The sequence below is a fragment of the Silene latifolia genome, chromosome 11 (assembly GCF_048544455.1).
Source record: "Silene latifolia isolate original U9 population chromosome 11, ASM4854445v1, whole genome shotgun sequence".
NCBI lineage: Eukaryota > Viridiplantae > Streptophyta > Magnoliopsida > Caryophyllales > Caryophyllaceae > Silene > Silene latifolia.
The window spans coordinates 175,980,366-176,007,488 of NC_133536.1; positions in this window are offsets into that span (position 1 = coordinate 175,980,366).

Genomic DNA, 27,123 nt, shown 5'->3' on the forward strand with positions numbered 1-27,123 from the left:
ATAAATTAACCAAAATATCCTAAAAACATTTTAGGACCAGAAAATTTAACATGCATAAAGTTATTTCGTGATATATCATAATAACACAAATTTACAAGTTTTATATGTTAATCGTATAACTCGGAAAAACTATAACCGATTTGCATGCAAACAACCAAGGCTCTTGATACCGCTTGTTTGAAATCTATATCTCTTTACTCAACATATTCATAATGTTATAATTTTAATTTAGTCATAAAATTAAAAGATGATCTTATGCATGCAAACTATATGTAAAATAAGGAAGAAATCTTCATTCTTACATTGAGGATTTCGGTTTATATGGGCACAAGAGAGTTCTCCTACTCTCTTGTTCTTGAGCTCTCCTTAATGGATGAACAAGGATTCAAGAAGAGAATCCCTCCCAAGGTTTTATACCCAAGATAACAACTTAATAAAATTAATATTATTATTACTAGAACAATAATAATTTTGTGTAAAAATTGACCCAAAATATAATTTGGCCTCTCTATTATTTCGGTTAAGAGAGAGGGAGGAGAAGGAAGATTTTATCTTTCTAAAAAATAATTTTAGATGAAATGGAATGAATAATACACTAGAGATTTTGGTAGTGTATATTAGGTAAAAATAAGGAGAAAAAACAATTGTTTTCTCCTCTTGAAAAACCGGTTGGCATGGGGAGGAAGGGACCAATGCATGCACAAGGTGGTCTTCACAAGATTACGTAGGGTTGCATAGCTAGGTTTAGAAGGAAATGATTATGTTTACCACTAACATAATCAACACAATATATTCCTAATACTCCCCTTAATTTCGGTTTACATGGATAAAATGGACTCCATTTTATCTTTGTCAATTTGTCATATGTCACATGTCACATAAAATTGTTATGTATTTTTAACATATTAAAAATCAACGTATTAATAAAAATACGTCATATACAAAATTGACTTAGTAATTCATAATTACTTTGTTAGGTTCATATACCTATTATTAGACTCCTCTAATAGTGAACAAATTAACTTGTTAATTATATGTTCTTTAGATCTAGTGCATGCATAACAAAATGAATGATTTATAAGAAAACAATGTCCCTTACATTGAAAATTTCGGTTTTATGGGCACAAGTAAGGTCTCCTACCTTCACTTGTTCTTGAGCTATGATGAGTAATAGGATGATCCTCCAAGACCTCAAGTATAGAAGTCACTCCTCTTGATTGCACCCAAGATTATCCCTTATCCCCACTAAATAATATTTGCTAGATATTTGTTTAGTAGTTTACCTTAAAATTGATTACTAATACTCATATATTACACTAATAATATTAGTAATCTTTATTGAAGAATTTGAATCAAACTTCACAAGTTTTTAGAGGAAAAACTATGAACAAGAGAGAAGTTTTGTTGCATGTTCATATGTTGAGAGTATGATGGATGAAATAAGAACAAAAGGCTCTCTCACCATAAGGTGGTCCGGCCCTATGCTCTTAATAAGAGCAAAATTGTCTTCCCAAAACTCTTTTTCAAATGCTTTATTGGTAGAGTGATTTTTGGTAGGTGCAACATTACAAGTGTTGCTTGTGTCATAAACTTTTATGACAAAATAGAAGACTTAGGACAAGTGTCCTATGACCTCCAAAAATCGGTGCATATGGACTAATTATAGTCCATTTTTGTCTTATAATATTTGTCCCACAAATGCTTATAAGTCTTATGTTTAATTATCTTACATAATTAAATATTAATTTGATCATACAACAATTATGACACAAATTAATAAACATATATTCACTCAACTTATTGAGTAATATTTTATCATTATATCAACATATAATGGGTCCCATAATAGCTAGTTAGTTAAATTCACAACCTCTTGTAAATGTAAATAACTAATTACCTCTACCTCGAAACTTTTCTAAAACCTCAACTTAATTTAGTGAATTAACATATTAATCCACTAAATATGATCTTATTTAATCACATTAACATAAGATACATATTTCCTCTTATAAAAATAAATTGTTCATTTTTAAGGAATTAATCAATTTGTATCGATATACAATTAATTAACTTTTTTAGATAAAGGCATCATCCTTTAGGTGTGACCTTAAGGGATCAACTGACCACCACCGTCCCACGACAGTAACGTTAAACTCTAGCAAGCCAATCGTTACCGATTAATGTTGATCAGTTGACTATATAATTGAATCATCCCTTACGTATTCTTTATATGAGATTTAATAATGATATTTAAATCATGTGATCGCACTATTGTTGAGGACACATTTCCCAACAATCTCCCACTTGTCCTCGACAAGTGTGCGTCACCAATTCTCTTGTCCTATTACAATCTCCCACTCAATGCAAGGTGTCTTGCAGGTCGTACTTACATTTGATCATATCTTGAGTGGTTTCTCGATCCGGAGATTAACGTCGACCGGAATTATCTATCACAGATACCTTCCGAGCGTGGCCACGCATTTCCAGTTAACTACTCCTCGAGTGGCCTTGAGATTTCAAACAACCCTGACAAGGGGTGGACAATTTCTATCGCCCTATTCCCTTCGTTCAGCCACTGTTCATCATAACCCAAAATATACCCAGTTTGACCTCATTTACGAAATCGTAGAGTATAAATCAAAGCTAATCAGAAGTTGTGCCAACTTGGGCGAATAGTCTCTAGTCAAAAGAATTGACTCATAAGAATACTATAGTAGCTCTTGCCGCGACCAGGCTTTATGAATTACCGAGAACTCTATAAGCGGTCACGCTGCCCAGACGATTGTCCCATACAGCCTGCCTATGTGATCGACTAGTCATCCCATATGACTCTATGGCACTTGAACTTGCCATCAATCGCATCACACTCTAGTCACTTCGAGACGTCACCTCATATAAGTAACTAGGGGCGAATACCATGTCAATCCAGTTCACTTTAATGGGGTTCAATTTGTCTCTACAACCCATTCGGATACGACAAGGTAGCGGGTGAGTTTAATAAAACTCAAACGATAAATGTGATTATCACATATGAATAGTCAATACACTATTACTACTTCATATTCTATAATCTTTAGTGTATCATTAACACTAGTTGAAATGCAATACAAGCTTGGCAAGTGGATATACCCGATATCCATATATTCCAACTTTATTAATTGCTATTTCCTTCCATTCAATGTCATCTCTAATGACATGAATTTCGCTAAGTATATGTCTAGACTTCATACTAGACCTGAGCTCTTTAACTTGAAAGAAGCTCCCACTGTTATCGCATAACTTGTGATAAAGTCATTTGTAGAGGGATTCACCCTTAATCCCTACCTTGACCATTTAATCACTATTTACTTAGATTCCTTTTGTAGAATTTGCAATGCGTGAAACTAAAACACTTTTCTTAGTCTCTTACTCCTTAGTCAACAAGTCACCCTAGGATTTCAACAAATCCCTTATAGTTTGGAAACTAAAGTTTGTGCAACCCTTCAACACCTTAACTTAGTTTATCATCCAAACATATGTACAAGTTATCAATTGCACTTTAAGGCTTTCACAAGCCCGTCTTATGAATTAACTTATTATTGACTCATCATGCACCTAGCATATGGTACATCACAGCACGTGCGTCTGTTGGCATACATAATCGTTCTAATGGCGGAAACATTAGCAATCGATTTCATGTAATCAACAACTTAATGGGTTCAGTGAACGACTATGATTCCATCATAGTAATTCCACTTTCATCATCATGAATAAGCCATTCAACTTTGTTGATGTTAAACAGATACGAAAGAACTTGTCTTTATAAGACTCTCAACTCTATGCCAATTTACTCTCACATAGATTCAAAATCTTGAATACTTTGTATCCCTTTCCAAGTCTTCCAGTTACTCTTACCAGAAGAGAGCATTGGTATATTATTCTCAATAAGTAATATGTTATCAACATATAAGACATGGAGAAACAATTCTAGCTCCCACTTAACTTCATGTATATCATGATTTCAATCATGTGAATGAAACAATTCACTATAATCACATGAACGAAAAGTATAATCCTTTAATGCTTGCTTAAGACCATCTTGTGATCACTTAAGATAGCTATGCATAATATGTTAGGATTCTTAGATCTTCATCTAAGATTTTGTGTTTCAAACACTTCCTTCTCTAAATTCCCATTTTAGAAAAGTGAATTTTTATTTGCCATTTATCAATGAAATGCGGCAATTCCTAACACAATTTATCTTGATCAATATCTTCATATAAATCTTATGCATTTGAGTACTCTAAAGCTCTATTTATCTTTAAAGAGACCCTCACTTTAAAGTAAATCTACTCATGAGCAACAATTTTCGGATTGTAATGCTTCGGCTCGTATGTAACAAGGTCATGATACTATTACTTTCACAAAGTAATATTTTTTTTTTTTTTTTTAAACAATAAGACATGTGCGATAGACTCCCACTGAACTATGGTCTCATACTATCTTCATAGATAATAGTTCAATACCAACTCCCATTCTATTAATTCAATTACTTTCACAAAGTAACATTTCAACTATAAGAGGTGTTTGTGACGATACAATCTTCTCCCACTCTATCTCTCAGAAATACATCTATCTTCTTGAGAGATAGTTTTGTGAGACACAAACATATATATTTTAACGGAGTTTAGCTTTCAAAAGGCCATCCTAACATGGCAGCTTGAAAATATACGAGTCTTATCCATGTCATCTGTTTGATAGACTCTCTATTCTAGGTATCTCATGGTTGACCATCCAATTAGAATTACTTGTCCATTTTGGATTGCAAATTCCCAAAATTGAGTTCATCAACTCAAACAGACTCATATTAGTTTGATCTTATGGGTAGTGACGCTAGGTCATAATCCATCTTTAATAAATCAAATTTATTACTTAGATCTTTGCCACTACGATTGGGTCGTAATGCTTAGAACTTTATTCAATTGGTTCTCTACGTCATTTTAGAAATTTCTCAAATCTCTCAAATGCTTCACCTTTTATTAGATTAAGTAAATATACCCTTATCTACTTGAATCATTGGCAAAAGTGATGAAGTAGTCATAAATTCCCCTTGCGGTGATGCTTATTAGAACACATACATCGGCATGTATTAGTCTCAACAATCACTTGCTTGTGTCCCTTTACCACTAAAGGAAGTAGAAATTATATTGCAAAGGAGGCAAGATTCGCATATTCCATATGATTGAAAATCAAATGGTCTAATAATTCTAGTCGACACTAGCATTTTAATGCGTTTCTCATTTACGTAACCTAATTGAAAAATCAAATGTACAAATCATTTGGATAACTTGTTATGAGTCTTTTGGTGCGTATTATGTAGATATCTTTACATGAGTTGGAACTTGTCTAAAACTTATGTATCATAGAGATAAGTGACATGGCTCACATCCATGTCTATTTTCAACAAAATACAATAATTGTCTTTGAAGACAAAATATAAATCCTTTCATGTCTCACATAGAAATGGAAATAATGTTTTAGACTAAGTGGATACATAATAACAATTATGTAAATTATAACTCAAAGCTATTAGCAAAAACAAGTACATAAATTTCTCTATGAAGTGGCGGCTACCCGAGCTCCATTTCATTGTCGGAGATTCATATCACTCTTGTTTAGCTTTTCCACATTTCCAAGTCCCACTTGGAGTAACAAGCCCAACTTTGATATCTTCTAAATACTTGGGGCAATTTCGCTTCCAATGGCCCATGACATTACAATAATGACATTCCTCATAGGATTTGGCACCCTTCTTGGTCTTGGTCTTGGTAGTCTCACTATCCATTTCCAATTTATAATCAGGTTTGGGTTTCTCGCCCATTTTTGCCTTCCCTTTATTAATACCAAAACTCTTTTCATTTGCAAGGACACTCTTGCTAGAACTCCCACTCAATTTGATATTCCTCATTGTTTCTTCAAACAAGGATTCCTTAGGCTTTGTAAGATTTTATTCACAAGAATTTCTTTTCAAGGTGGTGGGCAATAATATTGGAGTGGGTGGAGTGGAGGTGGTAAAGAAGCAAAAATTTCCATCCTGACCAATGCCAATGCGTAATTCTCTAATCGTGTCATTGTCATAATCGGAGCATTTGTCATCGTATGATTGGAGCCATGTTTCAACGGTGATTGGTGTAGGAGTATTAGATGAATTCATTGCGTATAATTAACTACAAAAACGGAAATAAAGGAAATAATTATCATCTATCGTTTTAATAATACTCGTAAATTTAACTACAAGCATTGCATTTATATAGTGACCTCCACCCAACTACATAAATGATTTCAAGATCCAAATTCATATCAACTTGGGCACGGTGAGCCGATTCATCCCTTATTAATATAACTCGGTGGATTAACTCTTTAATCGATTCTACTTTTAGAATTCTTGGTCGATAAAAATTACTCTAATTCTCATCTTTAGCCCGGAACACATGCGACTACGGTCAACAATACTTCCGTTGAGCTCAATCCAAATTTCGATGTAATAACCTTTTACTACCCCACTTCGCCAACCTAACAAGGTTTGTATTACGGTGAAGCCGGATTAACTCCCTTGTGAAATTGGTACTTCATGGGTTTCTACTATTTGGTAAGGCTTTTTCTCAATTTTTAATATGTGAGAGGTCTTGTCAATTTATTATCTATCACGTTTTAAGTGAACTAAAGCGGTGAACTACGATAATTATAATTGACACGGTCGATGACTCGATATGAAATGCATGCGTTGTTATGGCGATTTGGCAATGCATGCAACATATTAAAAGAAATGCAAAGCAATAAATAAAATTCCTAGTATGGCCTTCCTAAAATAGAAAATCAAATAATCTATTACATATTCGGAAACCAACTCCTTTGGTCCCTTGAATCTTCAAATGGCACGCCTCCCAAGACACCGTCTTTGTCGGATCACCTTTCCGAATGGCACCGTCTTTGAAGATGCTCCATGATTACAAATAATAATAAAAATACAAAACTATTCCTATTATACATTTGTAAAATAGAAAAACTAATAAAAATAAAATAAAAGTGATACGAGATCACATTAAATTACAACTGAATCAATATTCCCTTTCATTACGGGTAATATTGATAAAAACTAAGGCCATACTAAGATAAAATTACATAATTCAAAATTATATTAATAAAAGACATTCAACAATTGAAATATGCAGCATTATAATATGTATCTATCATGCCAAATGATGTGCCAAATCGCCCTATTTAACTTATGTCGTACATATAACCCGGTTTCATGGAAATGCGTGATAATAACCTTTTAAAATCACTAATTAACACTTAAATCACATCTAAGCTCAAGTTAATTATCCTAACACATTTTAGGACTCAAAAAGTAGTCATCACTAAATTTTTGACAATAATTCAACTTGATTTAATTTTATGCTCGTTTTTTACCTTAAAATCATTATTTATATGAAATAAATCCAAATTAAATCATAAATGTTTCAAAATTTGAATTTTAAATTTTTGAACATTCTGGAATAATTCCATGACCCTCATAATGTCAAAAAACATGGTTAAAATTTTCGAATTAATTTTGAGAAAATATAGTTGCATTTTTATCGTTTTTATATCATAAAATGTATAAAGTATACGAAAATTAAACCAATAATTTTTACAACTTTAGATCTGATTAGTGGGATATTTATGCAACTTAAAATAATTTTCTCAAGCCATGCAATATGTTTTAGCTAATTTTTGCTAAAATAGTCACTATTTATGCCATTTTAATTCAAAAATCCATAAATCATGCTAAAGAAGATATTTAAATCTAGAAATTTACATACTCTCTGTAAATCTTTCATGTGACATCATATTAAAAGATCATGGCTTAATTCGAAATTTTACTATTTTTAACCATTTTACCTCTTTTAATCCATTTTTATCTCATAAAAATCATAAATCATGCAAAATTAATCAAATTAACTCGTCCTTTTACACACAACTTTTAAAATATGCATGTGAGGTCATATAAATTTTCCAAGGTCAGAAACGAAATTTAACTATTTTTAGCATTTTAATTCCCATTTTAGTCATAAAAATGTAATAAAATGACCAAAAATCCTTAAAATGAGCAATAAATTTCCATGAATCATAAAACTGACCTAAAAACATTTTACGACCAGAATATATAACATGCATGGTGATTTCGTGGCTTATACTAATAAATCACAAATTTTTAATTTTATATGTTAACCTTTTAACTCGGAAAAACAATAACCGATTATGCATGCAACATCCTATGCTCTGATACCACTTGTTAGGTTCATATACCTATTATTAGACTCCTCTAATAGTGAACAAATTAACTTGTTAATTATATGTTCTTTAGATCTAGTGCATGCATAACAAAATGAATGATTTATAAGAAAACAATGTCCCTTACATTGAAAATTTCGGTTTTATGGGCACAAGTAAGGTCTCCTACCTTCACTTGTTCTTGAGCTATGATGAGTAATAGGATGATCCTCCAAGACCTCAAGTATAGAAGTCACTCCTCTTGATTGCACCCAAGATTATCCCTTATCCCCACTAAATAATATTTGCTAGATATTTGTTTAGTAGTTTACCTTAAAATTGATTACTAATACTCATATATTACACTAATAATATTAGTAATCTTTATTGAAGAATTTGAATCAAACTTCACAAGTTTTTAGAGGAAAAACTATGAACAAGAGAGAGGTTTTGTTGCATGTTCATATGTTGAGAGTATGATGGATGAAATAAGAACAAAAGGCTCTCTCACCATAAGGTGGTCCGGCCCTATGCTCTTAATAAGAGCAAAATTGTCTTCCCAAAACTCTTTTTCAAATGCTTTATTGGTAGAGTGATTTTTGGTAGGTGCAACATTACAAGTGTTGCTTGTGTCATAAACTTTTATGACAAAATAGAAGACTTAGGACAAGTGTCCTATGACCTCCAAAAATTGGTGCATATGGACTAATTATAGTCCATTTTTGTCTTATAATATTTGTCCCACAAATGCTTATAAGTCTTATGTTTAATTATCTTACATAATTAAATATTAATTTGATCATACAACAATTATGACACAAATTAATAAACATATATTAACTCAACTTATTGAGTAATATTTTATCATTATATCAACATATAATGGGTCCCATAATAGCTAGTTAGTTAAATTCACAACCTCTTGTAAATGTAAATAACTAATTACCTCTACCTCGAAACTTTTCTAAAACCTCAACTTAATTTAGTGAATTAACATATTAATCCACTAAATATGATCTTATTTAATCACATTAACATAAGATACATATTTCCTCTTATAAAAATAAATTGTTCATTTTTAAGGAATTAATCAATTTGTATCGATATACAATTAATTAACTTTTTTAGATAAAGGCATCATCCTTTAGGTGTGACCTTAAGGGATCAACTGACCACCACCGTCCCACGACAGTAACGTCAAACTCTAGCAAGCCAATCGTTACCGATTAATGTTGATCAGTTGACTATATAATTGAATCATCCCTTACGTATTCTTTATATGAGATTTAATAATGATATTTAAATCATGTGATCGCACTATTGTTGAGGACACATTTCCCAACATACTTGTACCAAAAATTTTACCAATTATAAATCACAACATCTTGTATTTATAATAATTTATTCATTCAAATGCAATTGTTTCCTTAAACAATAATTTCATCTAAGTAATAAAACAATTCGATTACTTAGACCGTATCTTATTTAATCAAATTACAATGAGACAAGTAAATATTACTTCCAAAATCGTCCGTCAATTTAAAGTAATTTAATTAACCCGTATCGTCATACGATCAATTAAATGATCAATTAAGAGTGTTACCCTTTAGGTATGACCTAAGGGGATCAACTGGTCACCACCTTCGCACGACAGTAATGTCAAACTCTAGTCAGCCAATCATTACCGATATGTGTGGACCAGTTAACAGTAAAATATTACTTCCCAATTGTATTCTTTAAAATGAGACTTAAACATGTGATCATCATGATCAACAGTTGTGATCGTATTATTGTCGGAGGACACATATTACAACAACAAGCGTCCTAGTTCTTCCCAGCGGAGTCGCCAATCTGTGGACATAGCCACGTACACGCCAGGCCGATCTGCGGACATGTAGCGGTCTTTTTGAAAGCCACACTCGGCGGCGTAAAAATGCTTTCGACCAGATCATTTTAGATCGGTCAGTTTCGTCTCGAAAAAGGTCTCGAAATGATGCAAGAGATGTTCGGTGTCGCCACCAAGCATTTGTGGGATGCTTGGAACCCGTTCGAATCCACTTTATACCTAAGTCAACCAAGGCAAAAAGCGGTGTTTGACATAGGTACTAAAGATAAGGAATCGTCCCTCTTTACCATCCTATCTCTAGAATGACTTTCGTATGCCCTGGATAAGGTCGTCCACTATCCAAAGTTTCTGAGTAACAGGTGAAGGTACGTATTGGGAAGCCCTTTAATCGGACACCCAATCCCGCCCGCGGTAGCGGCCTCTACTGATCGATCTTGGTTGGTTAAATGCAAAAGTTGATAAAACGGGTAAATGCATGAATGCACATCGACAATTTTGAACCTAACATGTGACCTTTCTATGTCGGTTGTTTAATCCAAGAATCAAGTATTTGATGTCGAGTTAGATTTAATGTTGATTTGCATGCAAGACAGAAATTAAGCATCCATTTACCGAGTTAGGTTTATGGTGCATAACGTGATCCATTTGTCTTAGTAAGGCGTTTTGCAATAATAATGTAAAATGGGCAGATTTGTCATCTGATCTGCCCTGTATTCGGGTTAACCGAAGTCAAATCGTCCTAGATAAGTGCTGGAAGGAAACGGACCCTGCATTAGGCAGCCAATATAGGCGAGAGCCATTAGTCGATGCAAGCAGGTCTGTCCTGGTTTGAAAATGGAAAAATGAGTGGCCTGTTTAGGCGCGGGTCAACAGTCGATTGAAGGACGTCTTCTGACCATTGAAAAAGTTTGTAAAATGGATTGAAACGAGGGTGTTTGAACCCGTCTTGATTTTAAAAGGTCGTTTAGACCGCTTTTATGTTGATATGAAGAACGAGACTTGAAGAATCGTCATTATTTTGACAATGTTCCTTGTCGAGTTCGGTTTTGCAAGCTTGACATGAATAGTTTTGAAAATAATTATCAACTAATTGTTTTAAGTTCGTTTGTTTGTAACTAGTCAATATTTATCATCGTACTCGGGTTAAAATCTGACATGGTATGTAGAACCAAGGATGATTTTGTGTTTATGACTAATGCATTGATTTTGAAAATGTAAAGAAAAGAGTAAAAAGGTTTTTAAATACCTTTTAAAATGTAAAGAAATGAAATAAAAGGTTTTAAAATACCTTTTAAAATATAATTAACCACATATTATCACCGAAACACGGATTAAACCGTCATGGTATTAGGAACCAAGGGTGGAAAATGTTTTATGGTTAAATTTCATCATGAAAATGATTTGAAATATTTGAAATGGTAAAACCGATTGCAAATATGAAATGAAAATAAAGGAAAGAAGAGACCAAACACGGTTGGATTAAGGCCTGAGAGGGGCTTTAGGCGCGAGCCTGTCTGCTATTCAAGCAGCCCCTGTCTAGGCCAAAATCCAGTTTTGGCTCATTTATCCCCTATTTGGACCATGTTATGCATGTTTTAGCATGCTATGGTCATGAAACAAATGAGAAACATGATAGAAGAGGATTTTTACACCCTCATACTTACATGCTAGGCTTGAGACGAGAAAATGAAAGTGTATCAACTTGTTTGGTCGGAAAACTCGGTTTGAAAACCGTTTTAGCAATGTAAAAAGAGTGTTTTAGGTTTAGTGATGGTGTTGTTGGTCGAGATGGTCGGTCAAGTGATTTAATGCACGATGACGGTACCAAACAATGTGTAAGGCTTGTGTTTTGGATCGGTAGGTCGGAAACACGTGTCGGTTTGTGACTTGAGAAGTCGAGTCTAGAATTTTAATGGAGAAATGAGGGGCAGACACTCGCGTAACTCTCAAATGGTGGCATTTGAGGGTTATTTATAGGAAAATGGGTGGTTGTGTGCGTTTTGAGCGACGTGGCCGCATGGGCTGCTCGAAGAAGCACGAGCCAATTTGCGGGTCTTCGAGGTGTCTTGTCTCTATCACGCAAGTGTAATAATGATTTGTTCTATCGTATGTTTTGGAAGAACTTGATTTGTTCTTGACCATGAAGCATTCCGGGAATCCTTAACATGGAAGTCTTGGAAAGTTTATTTTTTCTATTGGACTTGGTTTGACTCGTTGTTGGAGTCGGGATTTTGAATTTTGAGTCAACTTTTGGTCTGGTGTCGGTTTTGACCCTAATTAGTGTCATTGTGACCCCGTCGTCATGCATTAAACACTCCAGGTACGTTTCAAAAGTTTTGAAATGTTTTGTTTTCGAAATCGTTTTAAGTTTTTTGACGTATAGTTATACATAAACTATCGATTAAACGCTGCGATTCCTAAGCATGTTGTAGTCCGATAATCATCGGGTGTTTGTTGGAGACTTGACAGATATTAGGTATCTACAACACCACCCAATCCCGTAACCAACAGCCCGCAACCTGACGAACACCAACGACCAAAACCAACCAGCCAAACTGCCACCAACAACTCTTAAACAGTCACCCTAACAGTCCCCTTCAAAACCCGACATCAGCAACACCCCTACCCTCCGTGTAAAGAACCCCCCGCCAACACCTCCACAACCACCATTACTACCTTTGGCCACAACCGTTGACATCACTCTTCCACGGTGACTTCATGGGTGGTTTCATTTCCCCGGTACACTAGCAAACACAACCACAGTGTCCGTTTTAAGATAGCCATGACAACACCCGTGTTTTCCTCTGTTTAACGTCACCACCATCACCAACCACCACCTGCCACCACCCCGACGCCTCCACTGTGGTCGACTACTCCCCCACATCATAACCCCACCATGCCCAGGTCAAGACTCGTCCAGTTGGAGGGTCATTTTAGGGTTCGAGTCCCTTTGCTTCCAACCCGCATATCTTAAACCCGCCACCTTAAACCGCCCAAAACACCACCCAGAACAGCCAACGACAGTCAATGAAGGGTCATGTCAGGGTCACGGTGGTCGAAGGTTATCCTAGGTCGGGTTTACGAGTCCTATGGTGGTCTATAAGGTGTTATACGGTGATCATGTTACATGGTTCAATTGAATAAAAAACGAGTTTAAGACGATCTTACCTTTTATCGCTAATTGCTCTTCCGTCTTCTAAATCTCCTTCCTCTAGTTTTCTGAATTAGTTTTCATATTTATTATATATTTATAGTCTAGGTTTGGGGAGTATATGATGCCAATTAGGAAACTATTGCCTTTTCTAATTATTATAGGATTTACCATTATTATTATTATTATTATTATTATTATTATTATTATTATTATTATTATTATTATTATTATTATTATTATTATTATTATTATTATTATTATTATTATTATTATTATTATTATTATTATTATTATTATTATTATTATTATTATTATTATTATTATTATTATTATTATTATTATTTTATAAAAGGATGCGCGCAGCTATCATTAATAGAAAAACAAAAGTTTACATGAAAATTGGTGGGGAGCCGAGAAACAAGCTGAGCTCCCACACCCTTAGCAACAGTAAAGCTAAGTCTTGTAAAAATATAAGCGGCCACCCGAGCCCCCGCATCCTGAGATGCCGAGAATTTCTGGATCCGCTTGAGCAAGGAACAACATCCGAACCCAGCTCCCCAAGTGATGAGAAAGAGAAGGGAAGGAAACCATAACCCGTTGTCGCGTACAAATCCCTGTACTTAGCACACTTAAGCTGAGCAGCATCAGCAACAACCCGGCCAGGCACAAAATCCGTCATCCCAGTCTGAGTCAAAAGAGAAGACCCTGTCAAGTCAACGCACACACCACGCCCCCTGTCCCAAGAATATAGCAGCAAATCCGAAGGACGAAGAGAACCCCCATGCCCGTCAACCAAACCGATATCAACCTCCTTTCCCGCAGAAATACCAGATCTATAGCAGATGTCGTAAAGAGTGTCACGGACGAGGTTATGCCGATGTTTAACGCCCACAGTACCAGTACAGGAAACAACGTGGTCCCCAAAAACATCATCCGCAAAAACCCGAGAACAAGCTGGACAGGGCCTACACACCATGAATAACGGAACACCCAGACGATACCCAAGCACACAACGGTAAGTCCTCCCGTTCATAGTCTGACCCAACTCCGAGATAGAAACCGCACACAACCAATCAGAAGAGTGGGAACCCTGCTGAGACTGCCACAAAGCAAGCTGGCGAGGTGTCAAAGAGAAAACAGACCCTGAGGCAACATCAACCGTCGCGAAATAAATATCTGCCAATTTCTTCATAAGTTTGGGGGCAGCAATTTCATTAGGGTTACCAAGATACCAGAGCCTGTAGTCGCAGTAAAACCCCGCACGACATCATCAAAAGTAGGGCCAGCAGCTACAATACCAAAGGGTCCGAGGAGCTTAGCCTGCAAATCAGCAGACTGCAAACGGGACGCAATAAAAGCATAATGTAAAACATCCCCCGCCGCATATACACCAAGACCACCAAGATGAAAAGGGAAAGTAGCAAGGTGCCACTGCCAATCCCCAAAACCCGGGCCAGATGCGGTGACGATACGTTCCAAGCTGGAATGAAGAGCAGCATCAAAAGGAAGATGGACGGACCCAAAAACACTAGGGGAGAGAGTACGAAGGGAGAAATAGAGCTTAGAAATACCAGTACAAGTTCGAAGTAGAAGCAACTCACATTGCGGGTCCTCAATCCTCACAACCAAGTCCATTAGCTCAATGGTCTTAGTTACTCTCCTCGCCACAATATCACTGCCAAAACCAGGGCAAGTACTGACAGGTCCACCCAAAACTGTAACACCCCGCACGGGCCGAGCAATACAAGGGGGGAAAACCCAAGGGAGCCGACTATGAGAATCCTCAACAGGCCAAAAGACCTCCGTCTTGGAGACATTAAGGTGTAGTCCAAAACGGGGGCCACAACTCATAATTAGCCAATAAAGTCGGCCAATTAATACACAACACACGGCCCAAGGCTTAATTGGCTTTAAACCTAATTCCCGACTTACTTACTTACTTACTTTATTATTTAATTAACGTCTTATTCGCAATTATTATAAATGTCATTAATTAATCATTTAAATTGCATAAATTATTCTCATAAACTATTATTAAATTACGGGGTATTACAGTCTCCCCCCCTTAAAATGAACTTCGTCGCGAAGTTCGCCTATAACTACTACAACGACATTTATAAACATCCGCACAAGTGAGTCTCATTCCAACTTATGATCATTGCAACATAATTAACTTACTTAATCATTATCAACCATATCATACTTATCAAAATGTATCACAAAACTAATTCGAAACATGAAAATGTATCACAAAATAAACTTAAAACATGAAGTGTCACAATTAACCAGATAAGTAGGAACTTTTTCTGGGGTATTAAGGAAGGGGAGAGAAAAATGCAGTTTAAAAGCTGGAACCACATTTGTGCTCCTTGGCACAGGGGGGATTTAATATCAAGCATGTGCAGACTTGGAATGTAGCCTTGCTACTTCAATGGATTTGGAAGTTCTCTACGACTTCTGCAAGACTGTAGGTTAGGTGGCGCAAAGAGTATGTCTTGAAAAATGACACAATTTCGTCTATTGCTTCCAAAGATCAGTTTTCTTCTAGTTTTAAGGGAATATTAGCTGCTAGGGATGTTCTGCTTGCCAAAGTAAGATCACACCAGGTGGCAGTAGGACTGTTAGATTCTTGGGTGAAAGGTGGAAAACTTCAGACTAGTGGTATCTATGATTATTTACTTGAGGCTCCAATTCAGGAGAATTGGTATTCAGTTTTGTTTCCCACAAGCATTGTTCCAAGCCACCGGGTGATAGCAATTCTTGCTGCTCAAGGAAAGTTGGCAACTGTTGATAACTTGCAGCCCAGAGGCTTCCATTTGGTGAATAGATGCAGCCTTTGTAAGCAAGCCTTGGAAAGTCATCAACATTTGTTCTTCAGATGCTTGTTTTCTCAGGCATTTTGGGCAGAATTGTAGCATTGGCCACAACTGTCAGAAAGGAGTTCTGATTTGATTGAGAGAATGCAATGGAGCTATGTTTCTGGAAGTCAGGTTGGATGGACAGCTGCTTGGTTTAGGATGACATTAGCTGCAGCCATATATAGCATATGGATGGAAAGGAATGGGAGACTATTTAGGAACCAGCAGCATACTGTTTAGGTCATGGTAGATCATGTTAAGTACCTTGTATATGTGAGAATGTATATGAAAACTCGTTTCTCTGCTTTTTTAGATAGGTTTTGCTCTTTGATGAAGCATGGTATACTTGAGTCTTAGACTTGAGTAGTTTGCTAGAGTGATATTATTGCAAAAATGTAATTTCCTTTCTTCTTGAAAATGAAATGATAACCTTTTGCAAAAAAAAAGAAAACATGGGTTTGCGCTCGGTATTGATGAGCGGGACTTAGGTGGGAATGGTTGTGTGGACAGCGGGCCGCCCACGGGGGCGCTTGGTGAGAAACGAGGGACAAGCGTTTGCATTTTGTATGGAGTCGCCACCAATTTTTATGGGAAATTAGAACCGTTCGAATACCTCATGTCATGTCAAGACACAAAGTAGTGACATGAACACTAAGCAATCGTTACTCTTAGCATTCTATGTCTAGAATGACTCTCGTGGATGCCAATGAACACGGGTGCTCACGGAGATCTAAAGTAAGGGGTGAGGGTACGTATTAGGAAGTTCTTTTGATCGAACACCTAATCCCGCCCGCCTCGATAGCGGCCTCTACTAATGATTAGGGAAGTTTATTCGTACTCGATATATCGTCGGCTATATGCATGCAATGCAACATCCAAGTTTTAATCCTAACATGTGAAGAATTAGGCTAAGTCGGTTAACAATTAGTTTAGCAAACAATTAATGTCGAGGTAGGATTTAATATTGATTTACATGTGAAAACATACAAATGAAAGAAATAACTATGAATTAAAATTACAATAATTACATCGGGAAAGGCGATTTATGTCGAAAATACCTTTAAAACGGATGATTTGAGAAAAAGAAATAAAAGAATAAATTAAAATAATCAAATAAATTAACGAACAAGAATTAGGATGATAATACGGATAATAGTCAGTTAATACGTAAGCTAATTAAACTAAGTCAAGGCAGAAAAGGAGTTCAGGGACAGAAATCATCCTGGAACAGGCGCAGCAGAGAGATCGCGCCCTGAAGAAGAGGCGCGGCGATTCTTTGCGTCTGTTCCCAAGTGAGTTCTCGGGCGTAAGCCGAACGCAAAATCGTTAATGTTAATTGTTAATTTTAAGGATTGATTACGACAATTGACTCGGATGAAAGTGATTAATGAATTATTTACATGTGATTAAAGTCATAAAAACAGTAAAACATGGATGAGACGGATGTTAAACGGATTAATTACATGAAGGGTCAATGTTAATGAATGAAATCAATAAACAACTAAACAAACTAATTAATTGATTAGACTAAACATGATGAATATGACGAATTAACAATGAACACGGATGCAAATATATCAAAGGCAAATCCCAGAAACTCAATATGGAGGAAATTGAATCTCTAAAACTCGGATTGAGTATTAATGACGAAAACCCGCAAATATAGATTATTTGAGATTTAAGTCGGATTTATGACAATTAAAACGTGTGGATGAATGATGAATAATAATACACATGTGAAATATAATATTATGATATCGAAGAATTAACAAGAACAAACGAAACAAGTAAAAACACGAACGAATTACAGAGAATAAACGAAGAAGAAAGGAAGCAGGAACTGCGGCAGCCTCACGAAGAGGCGCAGCAGGAACTGCGCTCCTTCGAAGAGGCGCAGCAGTTGCTGCGTCCTTTCTCGACGGTTACTTACTGGAAATCCGTAAAAACAGATTTTAACAAAGGGTTTTTAGAAATCGGTTTTAAACGGTATTTTCGACGTAAACCTTACAATTGATACGAAAAGTAAAATACAATAAATAAAGAGAATTATACACCCTCAGACTTACATGTTGACGGAACGAGATGAACTAAGTATCGACTAGTGAATGCTCGACGGGAATGCAAGGAAAGTGCCCTCGTAAGAGGAAAACGATTGAAACAAATTGATTAATTAAGGTTGATTGTGTGTAGGTTGTCAAATTGGTCGGTCATGCAACGGAGAGGCTGGTACCCGGAAGGATCCGAGCTTACGTGGTCGGAAGTCCAAGCACGTAGGCGCCAATTAGTAAGAACGAAGTCTAGAATGCAAAGGGAGAAGAGAAGGGCGGACACTCGCGTGAGAATATGAGGAACGAAGGCTCCTATTTATACTAATCACACGGAGGAATAGGGTTTCGGAGACTCTTTGGAAGTGAATCTCGGAAAGATATAAAAAAGATACGTAAATCATGGAAAGAAGGGCCTGGGAAGAGGCGCAGCAGCCACTGCGTCTCTTGGAAGAGGCGCAGCGCCTGCTGCGTCTATTCCCAGGAGGTTTCCTCCTGCTGAAGAAAGATTTCCGCGTTTGAGTTATGGTAGGACGGAAATAATTCGATTATCTTGTGAATATTACGGGATATTGTTTGCCAAAAGATAAAATTTGGTGAAATATGGAATAGAAATATCCGGAACATTCCAGAACATTCTGACTCGGGATTTAACAATTATCAGAAAATGGAGACGGTTTTTGACCCGGACTCCGAATGTACTCTAATTACTGCCAAAACGACCGTATCCGGACGTAGATGACAACTAAGAGGTTGACATTAATATTTGAGCAAACACTTGACGATAAACTTACGAACTGTCACAAATCGTTCCGCGAATCAAACATGCGGCCCAATCATCACCGGGTGGTTTGCGAGAGGTGCAGAAACGAGGTGTCTACAGAGCCCCCACTTTGACTGAGGCTTGCACAAGGCGAAAGTCAAAGTATAGCCATCAGATCAATCGAAGATTACAACCTGACGACTATGGCGACGCGAGGCGGCTCAAGGGGTCTGAACCAAGGACCTGTCGTCGGGAACATTTTATAGTCTGTCGACTATCGGGGAGGGTCGTTTAAAGTCCATTAGACTACGTGAGGAAGCTCGCCAGCCATAAGAAGAGACCATACCTGAGACTTCTTTCTCGAGATGCTTTCGGAGGTGCATAGGAGCTAAGGTTGAGCTTGGGAGCTAAGGTTAAGACCTAAAAGATATATAAGGATTGGTGCTAGGGTGTGGGACCCTAAAGGAAAGCATTGACGGGAAGGAGGCCTAACAATAAGATCAACTTAAAGGTGGCTAAGGTTTGAGTATAGGAACTCCTGGAGAACGACACCCTGTCGGACTCCGCGGGGAAACACAAAATATAGTGAAAGCAGCAGGACGTCGGTAGAAACTGCTGGGGAATCCGCTTGCGTTGGTCTCAAGCGAACTCTGGCAAAAACTTGAGGTTGAATCTGCTTGCGTCGGTCTCAAGCGAACTCTTGTTGGGGAATGACTCTGTCTGGATTGAATCATTTCTGGAAAATCTGCTTGTATCTGTTTTCAAACAAACTTCGTCTCTCGAGAAGTGCAATCGGGTGTCATGAACTCTCGCTGGGGAACATATTGACGACTAGGAACATCTTGATCGTCATAAGAAAAAATCTTGAAGGAGCAATACTGCAAAATACTACTGCGCTGGACAAAATAGATTGAGCAATACTGCAAAATACTGCTGCGCGGGATAAAACGAATTTGGACAATACTGCAAAATACTGTCGCGTAGGATAAAACGTGGGCCAGAACGAAAGAAAATCGTTGAAACGGACCAAAAGAATATAATAGCGTTGAAGAAGAGGCGCACCAAAGATGGGCCCACAAATAACGAACCCATAACGAATTTTTGAAAATTTGCATGGAGGGAACATGAGGAAGAGGCGCAGCAGGAGATGCGTCTCTTGGAAGAGGCGCAGCGCCTGCTGCGTCCTTTCCCCAATTTGGCAATTTCCGCGTAAAAGCGCGAAATCAGAAGGTTTATTTTCATTATTTCGAAATACATTTCTTTCAATTTCTCTCTCAAATCTTCACCATTTCCGTCGAGGTTTAATCCAAAAGCTTGCTTGAAATATGACTAATCGAGGTATGTGTCTTAATCTTGCATTAATCATCCGTATTTGTCGAATTTTGAGCCGAAAATTCTAGGGTTTTCGACCCTTTGGACCGAAAATTTGGGGCTTTTCCCCCAAATGAATTTGCTTGTCCAAATTGATGCTAGAAATGGATAGTAGGCAATGTTAGGAACATAACCATGTATTTGCTTTGAATTTTCATCGAGTTTTGAGCCCTTGAGCGAATTTTGAGACGGTTTTACAGCTGAACCGTAAATTGCTTCGAAAATAGCCTTAGGATTGCCCATTGGCGATGAAATTTGATATTTGGGACCCTTGGATGATGGGTAAACTTTCTGTCATCTCGAAATTTTGGTTTGTGACAACTTTTCAGGGCACCTTTCTAGGGCATAATCGCCGTTATAACGAAATGCTGCCGAATTTTCGACTCGAACCCGGAACTAGGCCTGGACTTGACTTGACTTTGACCCAATTTATCACATGAGCGATTGGATTGGCGGGAATACGGCCAAAGATGGCCAGAAAGGGCAGTTTTCAGGGCCTTGAGGGCTCAAAAAAACTCCTTAACAAAGGCTTGTCGTCACGTGACGCGGCCTAAGTTTACTTTAATGTGCAGGTGATGAGGCTTCTTCTTCTGGGAGGACTCCCATGGAGATAGACGCCGTTACGGTTGAGGAGGCTTTGGAGCAGGCCTTCACCGCTGTTGATGGCTACTGGAGACGAGGCACACGAGGAGGCGGAGGAGGAGGAGGCTCCGAGACGGGCCAACGTCAGGCGAGGAGGTCGTCAGCTGAGGGGAGCTCCTACGTGGGCTGAGACCTGGGAGAGTAGGCACCTTGTGTGGGCTGCGGAGGGTCACCTGTCCTACAGGACGGTGAAGAGCTTGGTAAATAAGAATTCACTACTCATCACCTATTCTCTTCCGTTCTTTTGTCCAAACTTCTTGCAAATTTCCATTCAAAACTAAAGATAGCTTTGTTTCCAATCATTATAGGAGGCCGGGAACATCGGGTCGTTCTCGGGCTACACGACAGCGATGGAGCACTACGAGCGGCTGTCGGCGGAGGAGAGGGCCATGATCGAGCGTGGGGCGTTCGGTCCTCTGGTTCAGGTCTGGAGGGATATCGTGAAGAGGAAGTTGCGGGCCAACCATAGCCTGGTCCGTGCTTTCTTAGATCGATTCTGGGATACGACTTCCACGTTTCACCTTCCTTTTGGTGAGGTGGGAGTCACTCTGGAGGACTACGGCATGATTTCTGGTCTGCCGTGCGGGACCGAGGAGATGGTGTGGCCGGAGACTGTTATGAGAGCGGATTCGGCCGAGGCGAGGAGATTGATCGGCTGGAACCTGTCGCCAAGGTCAAGGCTGTTGCGATCTTGGGCTTGGTACCCAGTACCTATGTTCGAGATTACTTTGCGGGGAAGACCCCGGAGTTGGTGACGATCGATGGGAGGGAGACTGCTCCTCCTCCTTGTACAGCTGAGCAAAGAGCTCGTCTTTGGCTTTGGTGGTTCTTGTCTTCGATTTACCTCGGAGACAAGGGCGAGAGGCTATCGACGAAGCTTCTTCCCTTTCTTTCTGACCTGAGCTCCCTAGGGCGTTGGGACTGGGTCACTGCTGGTTTTGCGGTCCTCATCCGCTTCATGAGGGCCATGGTTCGTCCGGAGTTGATGGAGAAGGGGACTTCTCCCGGCGCTGTCGGTCCTGGACTACTGTTGGAGGTATGAACCTTCCAAAGCAAATTCCTTTCTTTATTGAAATACGAAAGATCGTCATTGATTATTTTGTTTTATAGGCATGGGTGTACTCTTACTTCCCGAGTCTCGCGCCGAAGAGGACAGAGCCGCTGGAGAAGGCCTATCCCGTGGTGAGGGATTGGGTGATGTGCAGGACGAAGAGCAAGCGCTCTTCTCACAATGTCTATCGGCGGGATGTGAACGCCCTTCAGCTGAGTAGCGTGAGTATCCCACTTGTATTCATATTTCTTGTCCTTTGCTTTCACTTGACCATAGGAATGATCTTTGCCTTTATATTGTCGCAGTGGGTGCCCAGACCTTGGGCGGAGTACGCTGGAGCGCCTCCTTTTGTCGCTGAGGTCCTTCGACCTAGGAGTCCGAGCCGGCTGCTGTTGTGGACGTCGATGGGTCCTGTGTGGTATCTGGGCGAGCGTTTGGCTCGTCAGTGCTCTCGGGGCGCGTTGACGGTTCCTATTGACCCTCCGAGGACGATGTTCAGGGAGCCTTCCGAGGCTGAGAGGGAGGCGGACTTGGGGCGGTGCCGGGCGACGACCTTCTTCTGCCTGGCGAGGACTACTCGGCGTTCCTTTACGGGAGGTTGGCATACTGGCCAGTAGTGGTGAGTATCCTTTATTTTTCTTGATTTGATTTCGAGAATTACGATGAAAGATCATCGATTGATGAGAGCTATTTGTCTTTGTAGGAGGTCGAGGCGGCGGGCGTCGAGCCCCCAGTGTACCCCGAGACACTTGAGTACACTGACGCGACTGGGAGGACGACACTCTCCGAGTTGCGTGACTTTGACGTGGCCGTGACGGATGCTGGCCTAGACGACTGGCAGCATCTGATTCGGAGGGTGAGCCTCCAGCTTATATACCTTTCGTGTAAGAACACATTCGGTTAAACTTGTTTAATTTGCTGAGAATTTCTTTTGAAATGCAGGTCGCGCCATCTCGGTTCGTGGCACTATGGAGGGTGGCCAACCGGCTACGAGCTACCGCCGTCGAGGCACTCGTCGGTGGTCGAGGTCGTCAGGTACGAACCTCGTTTGCTTTCTTTTGATTTTTGATTTTCGGCTTTGTTTGAGTTGATTGACATGAGCCAATTTGTTGTTTACAGGGTGACCGCGAGCTGGAGCGAGAGTTGGCCCAGTCTCGGGAGGAGACGGCTCGCTTGTCGAGGGAGCTCGAGTTTCGGGATGCCGAGATTGCTGCTCTCATGGCTAGGGTTGCTGAGTTGGAGGGTGCCCAGCAGTAGTTTGGCATAGTTTTGTAGACTTGTACATCTGGACATTTGATTTTGAACATTTTCGGACTTGTTTGGGGCGCAAGCCCCCAGTTTGCTTGGACTTTGGATTTGGTTCGGGGTGCAAGCCCCCAGTTTGCTTGTACATTTGTATATATGATGGCCTGAGTGCCTTTGCTGCTGGGTTGTGTGGTTTGTACCTGCAGGTTAGTTCTTGAACAGGTTTGGTAGATAACGGTTTACGCCGTCATGCTGCCGAAATTCACATGGAAATCATGCAAAACATACATTTTATACGCATATGGTCTTAATTAGCGCAAAAAAAGACTCAAAAGGATACAAAAATGCAAAAATGCAAAAATTTGCAAAAATTTTGTCGGAAATGACCGGACGGTAGGGAGGGTTACCCCCTAAAAAAAGAAAAAAAAGAAATCTACAAGTGTAGAAATGAAAATGTTGAAATTTGTTAAGAAAACAAAAGAAAATGATTTCCTAAAAATAAAGTTTGAATGAAACGAAATTTATTTCCTAAAAATAAAAAAAATGAAATTTATTTCCTAAAAAATGAATTAGAATAATAAAATAAAATAAAAGGTGCGATGAAAATGGCGAGTGTGTCGACGTCGCCTCGAAATGCGTGCCCGCGAATTTAGGAAGTTTGAAACATGGTAAACTGCTCGTATTTACCAAAATAAAATCCCATAGGAATAGGAAATTATTCGTCGTAGAATTAGGAAAGATCCAAACGCGGAAATCACAGAAAATGAGTCTGGGGAAGAGGCGCAGCGCGAGCTGCGTCCCTTTGAATAGGCGCAGCAGGAGCTGCGCCTGTTCCCAAGTTTGTCTCTCCTGGCGGATTTTGGAAACAGCGATTAGTATAAATAGAAGCGTCGACGAAGCTTTAAATCACATAATTCTTCCGTCTTTTCTCCGTTAATCTCAGAAAAAACTCCCAAAATAAATTTTCAAGAGAAAATTTGTCATCATGAATACTTTGGAGATCCGCTTGAAGGAATGGACTAATGAATTCTCGAATATTGAGAAGCACGACATGGGTGCTTATAACCTTGGGTCTCTATTGAGTTTGAAACTCATTAAGGTGGTAAAACCGTTCTTGGATGCTTGCCTTGACTACTGGGACCCAAATTGTCATGTATTCGCGTTCCCAGGTGGTGATATTTGTCCTTTTCCTGAAGAAATAGCTGCTATTGGAGGATGGGACCCTGAGCATTTACCCGCCATTCCTTCCACTTCACAAGGGTATAAGAGCAAATTCAGAGACCTGCTTGGATTGACCAGACTTGAGGTGGATCGCTTGGTTACCCCGAAAGGCGTGAGAATGCTGGACTTTGTAGACCGATTCATCAACAGGGCTGACCCCACTGTCTCTTATGTTGCTAGGAGGAGAGCATTTGGCTTTTGTTTGCTGCATGTGTATGTCTTTCATGGACACGTTGATGAAGATTTGCGAGGTGATCCCCGTCTTTTGGGTCTTATCGAGCAAATAGAGCTGCGTAGGAGCCCAGCTTGCTTGTGCTTAGGGGAGATTATCTTAGGTTTGGATAATAGGAAATCCAACCGCGATCTTCCACTTTTGGGGAGTCCCGTCATCTTACAGGTAAAAGACACCTTTTCTTTTCTTTTTTTTGTCTTTTTTTTTTTTTATCGTCTTTTTTTTTGTCTTTTTTTTTCGTCTTTTTTTGTTGGGTGTCTAATACCTGTTTTTGGTAGGTTTGGCTTATGGAACGGCTCCGACTGCTCGAGCCCCCAGTTCATGCACTTTCCTATCATTCCCGTATGATTGCGATGAGGACGCGGTTGTACCTGGTGGACTTTACCCGGGTTTGTGACTATTGGAAGAACAAGCTGAAGAATGATGATGGCCCGTTGATTAGGTGGGTTGTACCGTGGTGGCATCTCAAGTCTATCACTGGAGTGTCTTCTTTGGATCCCACTAGGTCCGTGCGCATTCCGGGATTGGAGTTTATGGTATGCATCTTTCCGGAAAGATTGATGAGGCAGGTCGGGCTGAAGCAGTCTATCCCGAGGCTTGATACCGTTCCGCAGACTGCTGTGGCGCTTACCACCGAGAGCCGAAGAGAATGGGCTATTAAATGGGCCCAGAGGAACATGTGGTTCTTGAGCTTCTCCACCAATGCTTTGTGGGTGTCGGATTCCTATCTGAGGTGGAGAAAGGCTGCAACTTCGGAAGAGCGCGAGAGACTGAGGAAACGCGAGCCTGTTGACTACAAGGTGCGCGAGGGAGAGAAAGAGAAGGAGAAGCATCTGACAGAAGGAGAAGAAGAAGCTGGATTTCAGGTCATTCATCCTTCGAAGAAATCAAAGACTACTCCTGTTGCGGAAATGGTGGTTGGCAAGAATGGAAGAGTCAGGCCTCGAGAAAGACCGTTGGTGATTAGGTCTGAAGTGGTGCAAGAGCGCCCGGCTCGAGGTCGTGACAAGAAGTATGACAAGAATGACAAGGGCAAGGGAAAGATGGAAGAATAGCCCGAGTCTTTTATTTATTATTTGAGTATTATTATTATTGTTGTAATAAAAAGGAGGGATTTTTAGAATCCTAGCCCATTCTATTTTTTATTATGTAACGTACTATTATTACTAGAAAATGAATGGAATAAAAAGGTTGAAAGGTTAAGAAACCGTTGTGATTTTCTTTTATTATTCTTGTCGAATTTCAAATGCAATGCAAATGTCCTTCTATTTACATTTTAGGTATAATGGGTTGAATCCGGTGAAGGATTGCCTACGTATTCACTTAAAAAGCGAAATCAAACCCTTGCGCGTAGTTCGAGTAAATGTAAAAGAATAATTGTTCGAAGCAAGAGCTTGTAATGAACATAGAAAATAAGCATGAGCTTTTGCTTGTTCTCAAGGTGCGAATTTAGTTTATTTGACGATATGAGGATGACAATCTTGTCAAGATGCAAGAGCATAGTGACACTTCGCTTATTTCAGCTGGGCCAGGGGCCGTTTATTTAGTGTCACAAGAGCGACACATGGGTTTACGCGAGGCGCGTTTTTGTCCTATTCTAGGCATAGTATCGTTTCAGTTGGTCAAGGTTTGTGGGGTTTGAAAACTCATTCCTATCTAGGTCTGTGATTCTAACCGCACCCCCTGGGAGTATGGATTTGACTAGATATGGTCCGGCCCAATTAGGTTTGAATTTTCCCCTTGGGTCGACAGGTAAAAGAGCTCTAACCGATTTGAGTACTAAGTCTCCTTCTTTGATGTTTCTTGGCCTAATTCTTTTGTTGAAAGCTCGTTTGATACGTGCTTGATATGTTTGGACATTGTGTAAGGCGCGTAGCCTATGTTCATCCAGGAGGATGAGTTCTTCATATCTATCCCTCTTCCAATCGGCTTCATGGATTTGGCTTTCGAGTAGAATACGCAGGGATGGTATTTCTAGTTCGACTGGTTGTACGGCCTCCATGCCGTAGGTCAAATAGAAAGGAGTAGCCCCAGTGGGCGTCCTAACTGATGTACGATATCCCCATAAAGCAAAGGGTATCTTGCTTGGCCAATCTCTATAGTTGTCAGTCATTTTCTTGAGAATTGTGACAACGTTCTTGTTTGCTGCCTCTACCGCGCCGTTAGTCTGTGGTCTATAGGGCGAAGAGTGGTGATGCTTAATCTTGTATTTGGCTAGCAATTGCTCGGTTTCAGCTTGGAAGTGTGACCCGTTATCACTGATGATCTCATGTGGGCAACCATATCGGCAAATGATGTTGTTCTGTATGAATTTTGCCACATTTTTAGCCGTAAGAGCAGTGTAGGAAGCCGCTTCTACCCACTTGGTGAAATAGTCAATTGCTACTAGAATGAAACAGT